The following is an 11331-nucleotide window of genomic DNA, read 5'->3' on the forward strand; positions in this document are numbered from 1 at the left end:
CTATTTTTTCTAGCAAAAAAAAATATTTTTTTTTTTTCAGTAATATGTCTCTTCAGCAGTCACATTCATTCTCAAAAACATACACACTTCCACCCTAGCAGTGAGTTCATTCATACTTAAATCAGACTTCTGTTTATTTTACCGTTTTCATTTAGGTTGTACTGTTAAATTATAAAGTGATTTATACAAACTACGAGTTACATATTTCTACCAGGGTCTTTTAACGTGCAAACTTCAGAGCAGTAAAAGTGATCTCAGCCAAGCTGACTGTCCACTTCTTTAATGTAACATTGATAATGTAACAGATACAACAATACTAGAAAAAAAAAAAAAAAAAAAAACATACCATATATAAGGTACAAAACTAACCATTCTTTTTTTTCTTGTGCTGATTCCTATACCTGAGAAAATTTAAAAACTAAACCAAGTATTTCTTGAACCTGAAAAATTATAGATCTCAGTTCCATGTCTGTCTATATATATATATATATTATTTTTTTTTTTCCTTCTTGGGACACCTCCCTAGTTTTGTAAGACAACCTGACAATCACAGACAGAAACCAATTTTACTGTACTTGATAGCCTTCCAAGTCATTCTATCTACCTTTATTTAATTCCTAGATGTGTGTCTACAGAAATATATTATTAAATATAATAAATTAAATACAATAAGAGTAGAAATATACCAAATGTTCATTTTCTTGGGTAAGAAACACTCCGGAATAACACTGCAGGAAAGCATACTTCTAGGATACAGCACTATCTGAGCTCCAAACAACAAAGATTTTCTTAAACAGTTCATTTGGACTTTAGTTTCATTAGGACTGCATATTACAGTTTCTGCTTAGGGCTGATTTGTTTAAGCATACACTAGAGGATAGCCAAGCCAAAGAACAGTTTTGAGAGATCTACTAAATGGTTCAGTAATAGTCTGTATACTAGCAAAGTGGATGTGATGGATAGTAAATAGGGAAACACTTATTCCACAAACAGCATGATTTCAATTTTAAAATCATCATCTGATAGGAAAAGAATATGTATCTTTATTCACTGGCAAACAGCTGCTCTCAATTAGCTCAACAAGTAGGTAGTATGAGTCGTCTTCTCCTCCAATGAAGTATAAACATATAATCAAACTGATATTTCAAGGAAATCTACAGCATTCTTAAAAGTATTGAACATTTTCTTTCCTCCCCCCCCCCCCCCTTTGTTGAAAGCATGCTTCATGGTGCTGAACATTTTCCAGATGAAGCCACATTCACTCTTGGGTAGTTAAAAGGGAAAGAGATGAGAAAAAACGGAAACAAAAATCAGAAAGGTACCCAGATTTTTTTTGTTCCTTTAATTATTCATTCTGATTTATACATATATATATACACACACACACTCACAGACGGGGGGGTATATTTTGTGTAAGTCCTCTCTCTGTACTACAGGCAAAGTAGAGATTCTGTAATTCTCTCTGGCTCTGCACTATTATCTACCACTAACATGCTGATTTTAGTCTTGTTCTCTCCTGGGTTGTCGGCCAGACAGAGCTTGTAATCTGATTTACTCCAGAAGGCAGTTTGTAGACATCTAATTTTATTTCTTTATCTAAAAATTGCAGGGTGTGTAATTTTATCTTCTATATTGTATGCCAGTAAATGTACAACTAACATGATATTCCATACTTGTATATTAAAGCCAGAATCTGTTAAGATATTCCACGCACAAATACCTGTTCATTTGAACTCTTAATGATCTTGGTTCCAATGTCTATCTTATCAGTCAAGCTTTAGAGAACCACGAACATTAAACCTAAACCTAAATCATTAAGAATACAAAAATATAAGTTAAATATAACATAGAAAATAAAGCCATTGTGTATTAGATAACTACATATATGCACAGATACACATATGGTTTAGTTCTGTGGAATTTTCCGTTTAAAAGCATCAATTTACTTGGTAAAACACATCACACTGTAGTACACAAACCTGAACACTTACTGTAAAGTATCTTAGTATTGCCTCCTATTTTACAAACACCAGAGTCAAAGAAGGCTGGACTGATCAGTTTGAACACCAAGCAAGAACAGTGGGCATGTTGTAAAATGCCCACTGGACTTAAGTGTTCAAATTAAGAGCATTAAGTTTCACACTTAAAATTTATGACTTATAGACATCTTCATTCTAAGGACATGTAGTAGCCCAAAGCTGTGAAAAGTAAGGTTACAGATCTCCTAGATACCCCAAACTCAAGAAGAAAACTGTTTTTGCTACATTGCTGTTCTACCTATAATCAGTGGCAGAAGTCAACCAGAAAGAGTTTCATGAATTAGGAAGACAATTGCTCTGCCTCTGTGATTTCAAATTTTTCATATCTGTAAGTATATATGCTTACATGGCTTCCAATATTATAAGATTCCAAAAGATTGGTTTGGCTTCAGATTCAGTATTTGTTTTCAGCAAGCGTTTTTTTCTCCAGATGCTTTGAAGACCAGGTGAGCTACAGTAGAGCACAGAATACAAGAGGAATTTGATATTCACGAGTGTACTATCAATAGAAAAAAAAAAAAAAAAAGCGCTCTGCCTCCCTGTTTTCTTCCTCTTCAGCACAGTAGTACAGCTATTAAACAGATTTATTGATGTTATGTATGATTATTTCAGCAGAAATGGGAGGGAGCAATGGATCAGCATTCACACCTCATTTCCCATCACATCCCACCAGAACAGATGACCTCTCATGCAGTACACCCAGCTGATGGATAGTACCAGAGAACATGAGAGAATTGATGTCCAAAACAGAGATACTATTTTTCTGGCTTTGTCACAGATAAGAGCATAAATTTGTTTCCTGTATGTACAGACGTGTTCATTTGCTTTCAATGTACAAAGCAGCAGAGCAACATAATTGCCATCTGCCACTTCATCAAGGGAGAGAGATACAACTTTTAATTCTTTCCTTTTTGTTTTGGTTTGCAAACCTTTTTAATGATTTTGACATAAACTAAACCTATGCAATATGAACTATTACTAAGATGTTTTCTAAGTAACACAGAGCAACACTTTTACTTTACAAGAAAATATGTATTTTCGGTATATAAAGTTGGTAGTCTCATCTGCTCATAGTCAAACTCAAAAGCCTTCAAGTAAACACTGCATCTCAAATGTCTACATGCAAAAGGTGCCAGTGCTGGGACAGGACTATGACAAATTAAGTCTCTAAAGAAACGAGAGCACCTGGTGGTGCATGCATCCAAATGTCAATGCAACACACAGCGCTGGCAGAGTCCCATGCACATCAACTAGCAACACGCATCCACTTTGAGCAGGCCCTCCAACACTGCACTGAACAGCACTTATATTTTCTACAGGTGATAAACATTCTTTAGTGATGAAATTGAGAGCACCACTGAGGCAGGAAGCCTTGGATTTTAATGCACATAAAGGTTGTTTGACACTAGCATTTATGATCTGTAACTTGAAGAATCCTAACCCTTCTAACCAGAAGAGTAAGAAAACACACTGCCAGCGCTGAAACGGTGTACTCCGGCTGGAGAGGAGGGCTCTGGGATTATAAACCAGGTATTGTTGTGTGCTTGACAAGCACATTTTATTTATTTTTTTTATTTAGTTTGTCATCTCTGTAGAGTCAGAAAGCATTGCCAATAGTTGCTATGATCTAAGTAGTTAAAGCATGCTTGCAGTACATTTATAAATATGCCATTTCAGTGTAGTCTTCTATTTTATACTTCTTGTGCAGCATGATGATTCTGCAAGTAGTGTAAAGTGTTTTTCCACTTTGTTCACTCCTCATTCCTTTCCCTCTCATTTCCCTCTCAAAGTGCTGTCCTGAGGTGCAGCAGCAGGTGCAAAGCAGCATCACGCTCCTTACCACCAAGCTGCTACTAGAACCCAATGCTTCCCTCTGTCTTCCAGACTTTCCATCATTAGGGAAAGTTTAAAGACAAGATCTTTTAATTTTCCTAATAGGAACTGCAACAATGGAGATAACTAATGTAAACTATATATATGTTTGTAGACCAAAAAAAAAAAAAAAGACAAAAAAAAAAAAAAAAAAAAAAAAGAAGTAACTGTCAGGGCACCATCGGTGGCTTTCAAAACATAAGAAATTAAAGAACTATTAAGTTTTATTAAGAACTATTAAGTTATTTCACACATAACTGACATCAGTGAATTGAATTATTTCATTTAGATAAGCTTTCAGGGAGAACGCTTCTCATTCTGAATCGCTTCTCTCCAGGAAAAGCCCACAGGGAAAAAAAGGATGATCTTAGGAAAAAAAATGCATCATTTCCATGCAAGTTGTATCAGTTACAGCATGGAAGTGTGCTCTGTATTTCATAAATATATACACCCACAAGAAGAGTACCTGTGATACTTCAGAATACATATTGTATCATTCCAGCCTTATGCAAGAGACTGAATTAAAAATGTTCTCCTTGCCTGGACACAATGAATGTCATATATTTATACCCACCCTAGTCATGAGGGTGAGAGCGAAGTCATTTCATTTTTTGAGTAGTTGCTGCTCATGATAGATTTCTTCTGCCAAAAATCTTTTCTATTTAAAATAATGTAGAACTACTCTGAAGGCAAAAAGATCGGACATTCACCACAATACTAGGTTCACTTTCACCCTCTTCATCTACACACTTCAGGTAACCCAATCTATTCATTTCTTTCATATATAAACATTTCAGTAGTGCGTATCTCTCATTAATGAAATCCCAAAGCAATGATGAGCTTGTTATAAAACTAACTTGATAGAGATTATTATTCAGTAAGGATACAGCCAGTAAAATAAAAACAGCTTAAAATCAGCACTTGGCAGTGGCTATCAAATCCAGCTTGTTACACAGTGTTACCATCATTTGTAAAAGTGCACTCTAATTAAGGTAAATGAGACAGCAAGAACACAGTGACATTGTTAACTTAATGACCCACAGCCAAATTATTTAAAACTTCTTTGAAGTTCAACTTAATTATAATGGATATAATATTGAAGAATTTAAAGAAGCTCTGGATGCCTCGTACAATAACCTTAATGATCTTCCTTTTCCCTCCCTTTAATTTTTGTGTTTGTGTGTATATTTAGAACATTGCTTACAATCCATGTATTTAGTATGGAAGTGAATTCCAGTTTATATCTGGTGCCATCCTCACAGTAATTGACATCCAAGTTCCCCAAAGCAGTCACCATGCCATATTTTAAACTAACAATGTACCAGAACCTGGAGGTTATTACAAGGGCACTGAGTTTTGATCAGACTCTTGTTCTGTCAAGTGAGATTTTGTCTATACAGAGAAGGATACTTCTGCAGATTGTAAAGGCACTTAAACTTTTCAAATACAAAGGACACAAAGACCACTTCAAATTAATTACCATCATAATTGCATTTTGCCCTGTTCTAGAACGCGGTCTCAGAAGTACCAGAGAGTATTGCGGGTTTCCAACCAAAACAAAACCCATTAAAAATGCAGCTTTACTGCAAATGGCAAGTTTAAGTTACTCTGGAGACTGGTAGTGAAATCCAATGTACTTATTTTTTTTTACCTAAATTATGAATGCACAGTTTTCATCTGCAGAACAAGAATGGATGTCTAATTTGAATGTTAGAAAACAGGAATAGGAATAACATTTTATTATTTTGTTTTATTTATTTAAATTGTTTGATTATGGGATCCAGGAGGAGAATTATTTTAGACCTCCAACATAATGCAGAAGAATTAGATCTGTCTAAGACCATTGGGTACAACTCACCGAAAAGATCTGGAGCATTCAAAGATGTGCATTTCCATACTGGTTATTATGGAGTAAGGAAAGAGTCAAGAGCAATTTAAGGGAAATTTAACACATAAGGGGGGACGTGGGACATTAATCAGCTTAGGCTGCAGTCTTTTGGTGCTGAACTGCTACAGAAATACTGCACACAGCAAGTCCAGCCACTAATGAAGGGCACAGTTAATTAGCTTATATGACTGTTAGAGAGAGTTTTCGGATGCCCTTAATACCTTTAGAATGATCTTTTGTTTCATACAAGACAACAAAAAGACACAGTAATACTCACAGAATTCCTCTGTTAACATCTTGAGCTACAAATGCCAAAGAAATTAGTCTGAATGCTCTGTCATCCCCCTGCTCCATGACGCAGGTGATGATTTCATAAGCAGTGCCAGCTGTACTACCTCATCGCCCCCTACTTTGCTCTCAGTGAGTCGAGCACACACGGATGGGGGTGCTGCAGTTTTTACTCTGAGAGCCAAGCAAGGCTCTCAGGCTGCAAGAGCGAGGGCTCCAGAACATGATTCAGAAAGATCAGTGCACTCAGCACTGCCAGCTTCATCGGTTACCTCTTTGAGTCCTGCATCACAGAGCAAATCCCACACACTAGGTCTTGTTAACAAAAATACCTCACTTCTCCCTTAAGCAGAATCTCTTTTCCCCTTTGTTTGAAAGCTTCTTGAAACACCTACATTTTATTTCTAGCTGAATCTTGTTCCTGAATAAATCCAGCAAGGCTCAAACACGGTACCGTGCAGGAATTTCTCCCCTCAGTAACACTGCGGCAGAGCAGGGCAGTAGGCTGTAAGACAAGAGTATCAGTAGTGAAAGGGATGACCCACACAGCCAAGCCCAGGCTGGCTTAGGAAACCAGTCATGTAACTTACTATTTCAATAAGCCGATCAAACTGCATCTTACAACTATTTAGATTTTTTTGCCTCTTCCATTTCTATGAACTCTTGTTCCAGGACTGTCTTTAATTAACATTATCTTCTTACATGACAGAGTTTGTTTCTGTTTCAGCAGAAACAGTCATAGCCTAAAGCCATCATTTAAGTACAAGCAACACTAAATTTCACTAAAGTGAAATTAGTTTGAATTTGCTTACTTACACTGTTAATCCCATTTTCTTTAGCAGAACAGATAGATTACAAAACTAAGCCTTTTCAAATGTATGTCTTATTATAAATACATACCAAGAAGGGCAACTGGCACTTCTAGACAAACACTTGAAGATTTCGGTATCTTGCCATTGTCACATGCTGCCTGGGCAAGCGGTCGCATCACAAAGCTGTTCTGTTCAGCAAAATGGGGCTCTGACCTCTTAAGCCTTTATTTCCCACATACACACACACAAAGATCAACCTTCCCATGGACTTAATGCAAGTTTTTAGATTTAACTGCTAATGCTACATATCCAAAATAAGTATTTAAAAAATCACATTGGCTGAAGTAAAAACTAAGATGACCCCAAGTGTCTTAGTAAACTCATTTGTTCTGTGCAGAATACTTGGCCATGCATAATTGGCTATGCATAATAACTGTAGTATTATATACATGCTGATTTTTGTGGGGGCTCTGCTTTTATCTCTTTCATGACAGACTTTTATTTTGGGACTTTTATTGTTTATTCCCTGAAACCACTATAATCTCTCATTAAAACTGCCTTCCAACTCCTGCAGGCAATGGGAACAGAGGCAGGAATGGCAGATACAGTGAGCAATTGCTGGTTCTTCAAGTTTTGCATGTGTGCATTCTTCACATAATAGGTTAGCTACAAATACGGCTGTCTACTATTCACTTAATAAATAAAAAAATAAATACTGTGGTGTTATGCTATTAGCTGAACCATGAAAAACAGTTATTAGCAATAAAATAGTTCAACTGGTGACCAGCTGGCTGCTCTCAGCCCATGAGAAGTCAATGCTGTTCAGCCACTGGACTTGGATTGTTTGCTTTCTGCCTAACCAAGGAACAGAGTTAGACCCTTCCAACAACACTATTCATCTTACAGCCAGGAGTAAAGCTGCTCCTCTGGAATTGGTTACGGCTGACCAAAAGCTTCCTTTTAAACTGCTTCAGTGTTTTCCCAATTGTAAATCCCTTCTCCTGTGAACTGTCTGCTGACCAACCAAATTTGAGTCCTAGCTTTGGCCTCACCATCACTCTTCTGGGCTTCTTCTGCAGAAGCACCTATTTTAGTAAGATTTGAAGGAATCTCAAACTCCAGAGATCTCTGTCTATTTCTCTGCCCAGAAATCAGTTCACAGCTTCAACAGTTATTAGAAGTTCATCTCTCTCTCTCACACACACAAAAGTTAAGAACTTATCCTCACCTTAAAAAACTAAGCTGAAAACAAAATGTTGGAAATATGAATGGTTACAAAATAAAATTATTAATTAATGTATAAGTTACTGACAATCAAATGAAGGGAACTGAATTCCACTTGCTTATATCTGTCAATGATTTGCCTTTTATAAATAACTTTCCAAAATTCAGATGAAACAAATGGAACCTTCCTGTTGCTATGAATTCTCACTTTATCAGTCTATGATGAAATAAGCTCCAAATCTGATGTAGATGGCTTTCATGTCATTTGAAGATTAATACAAACAATAATAGAGATTTGTGCTGCATTTTCAGAACAAAACAAAAAAAAAAAAAAAGAAAAAAAAGATTGGTTTTATGTTTACCGTTTTTGTTCTTTAACCACATCATTTTCAATCTTTCTACAGTCAACTGAACATCATATCAGATTATCAAGTAACATAGAAGAACAGAACATTACCAGCATTCTCAGAAATGCCTTTTTTCTTTAGTCAGACCAGGTGAATTATCTAAAATTTCTCCATTGGAGAAAAGATACTTTTTCAGAGCTACTTCAGAAACTCCATAGTGACAAAGTACTTTCTGTACAGAGCCTTATTCTTAGAGGTGAAAAACATGACAGCCTAATAATATGTTGGGACTTCAGAGACAAAAGGAAGCTCAAAAAAAGTACTAGAAACTGGATTATTTAACTTTCACATTTTCAACACAGATGGGAAGATGCTGTCCTGCTAGATGGCTTCATTCTCCTTGTAGTCATTTCAGTGTTATTCAAGAAATGAGTAAAAACTGAAAAAGGGATTTGCCTTCTTAAAGAATCCCCAGTGCAGTGCTGTCAGCTCTCTTCGTACTGTCTTTTAAATAGTATTTGCAATTCAGCATTAAAGACTGTCACCTTTTTTAATACAAAGTTTTCTATTATCATAAGATTGGTTTTGTTTATATCAGTAAGTGCTTGCGAATAAATGAGTGGAACCCCAACTTCTCTCCACAGCACAGCAACTTTAGATAAAGAATTAACAACCAGTTTTTGACAGTACTTCTTCCCAGGTCAGAGCCATTCAATTTCTGCACCCTAGAAATGTGTATCTCAAAAGCACTACTCTGAAGTAGCAGAGAAAACAAGTGCAGATATGTTTTGCATTCTTGAAAGACCCTCTCTCCCCAAGGCCAAATCAAATCCTGTCCATTTACTTACAGGCATGGATGTGTATGTAATACAGCAACAACACAACAGGATATTAGATGAAGAAAAGATGTTGAGACAAGAAGAATTTCCACTAAAACTGCTCCTAGCCATTCTCTCCTACAAAGCAGCAGCACACAGAGATCTGAGGAAAAGGTTTCTGTGCTACAACCATCAGCCTGAAATGCAAGAATGAGCCTGCAGCCTAATGTCTCAGCCAGCCACTGGATCTGGTACTGCTGTCCTGCTCGTAAAAAGTGGTTAAAATTGTGCTTATAAAAGTTAAGATTGAAGGCCAGTTACTCATGTCACTGGTTTGTAAGAGCTAGGCCTGCTAAGCCACTGTAGTCACCCTTGGTAGATCTTTTAATTTCAGCAATGTTGTTTCTGCAGAGGTCAACAAACACTGCACACAACCTTTAACAGATGGTGGGAAAGAGTTGTAATTTAGTTCAAAGAGTTCCTGTGTTGCACGATGCAACACATTGCACAGACCCTTCAACACAGGCCAACGCACCAAATGACCAAAGGAATCAAATTTCCTTGACTGTGATTTCAGACTGGATATACGTATCTTTGAATACTTTGATGTAATGACATTTCAGTCATGATATCCAATGCTAAATATTTATTTCAAATCTGAAATTTTCCAAACCATTAGGCTGATGGTCAATTTTAAGAATCATACATAACAAAGAGTTGAAATAATGACAAAAGCAGAAAAGACATTTTAGGAATTAGCAATGGAAAAATAAAAGTTAACTGATGAAGAATGGCATCTATGGCCCATGCACCTTGTACACAATAACACTGTTTTTTTTCGGTAGATCCTACTCCCAGATACTACTCAGGTAAGTATGTTAAAGCTCATCAATATTAATTTCTAGCAAGCCTTGGAAAACTCAATAAATTCTAGAAGGCAGGAATGTTATCACCAAAAAAAAAATATGCATTAGTATTCAACACGGAAACAACAAAATTGAGGATGTGCATTTAACTTCTGTGAGTATAATATTGTCAGTAACCACAAGTCATAACTTTCTGCAGTTACCATACATGAAAATTTATTGCACTTCAGCTTTTTCTCTTCTATACACAGAGGACATTACAGTGCATCAAATATGCACTGTGGCAACTTATTCCACCGTGATAACTGTCAACCCTTCTACATTTGTTAAAACAAAACTGGTATGAATCAAGAGTTATCTGTTAGTTTGAAAATGCTCTTACTGTAATACCTTGTAGACTTTCATATTCTATAGCAAAATTTACTTCATGTTTGATAATAACTACTTATTCTGCCTCACAATTCATTTTATTAAGCAAGCTAGTTCCCACTCCTATTGCTGGATTTTACTATATCCTTGTAAAACTCAAACACTGTTAAAAACGAAATGCAGAAAGGTTGACAGTTATTACTGTGCAATCACTTGCAGTGCCCAGCTGCTATTAACCTGTACTGTTTTTGTCTGGGATAGAGTTGATTTTCTTCATAGTAGTCAGTATGGTGCTGTGCTTTGGATTTGTGACCAGCACTGTGTTGACAGCACACGGGTATTTTAGCTGTTGCTGAGCAGTGCTTGCACAGCACCAAGGCTGTCTCTGCTCCTCACGCTGCCCCAGCAGCGAGCAAGTGTGGGATGGGCAAGAAGCTGGGAGGGGACACGGTCAGGACAGCTGACCCCAACTGACCCAAGGGATACTCAATACTGTATGGCATTGTGCTGAGCAAATAAAAGCTCAGCGAAAGGAGAGGAAGTGGGGGATGCTTGGGGTTAATAAGATTTGTTTTCCAAGTAACCGTTAGGTGTAATGAAGCCCTGCTTTACTGGAAATGGCTAAACATCTGCCTGATGATGGGAAGTAGGGAGTAAATTCCATACGTTATTCTGCCAGTATGTACAATTTTTGCTTTCTTTCTTAAACTGCCTTTATCTCAATCCATGAGTTTTTTTTTTTTTACTTTTGCCCTTATGATCCTCTTCTCCATCCCGCTGTGGGAGTGAGAGGCTGCACAGGGCTAGG

The sequence above is a fragment of the Aythya marila genome, assembly GCF_965140915.1.
Source record: "Aythya marila genome assembly, chromosome: 13".
Lineage (NCBI taxonomy): Eukaryota > Metazoa > Chordata > Aves > Anseriformes > Anatidae > Aythya > Aythya marila.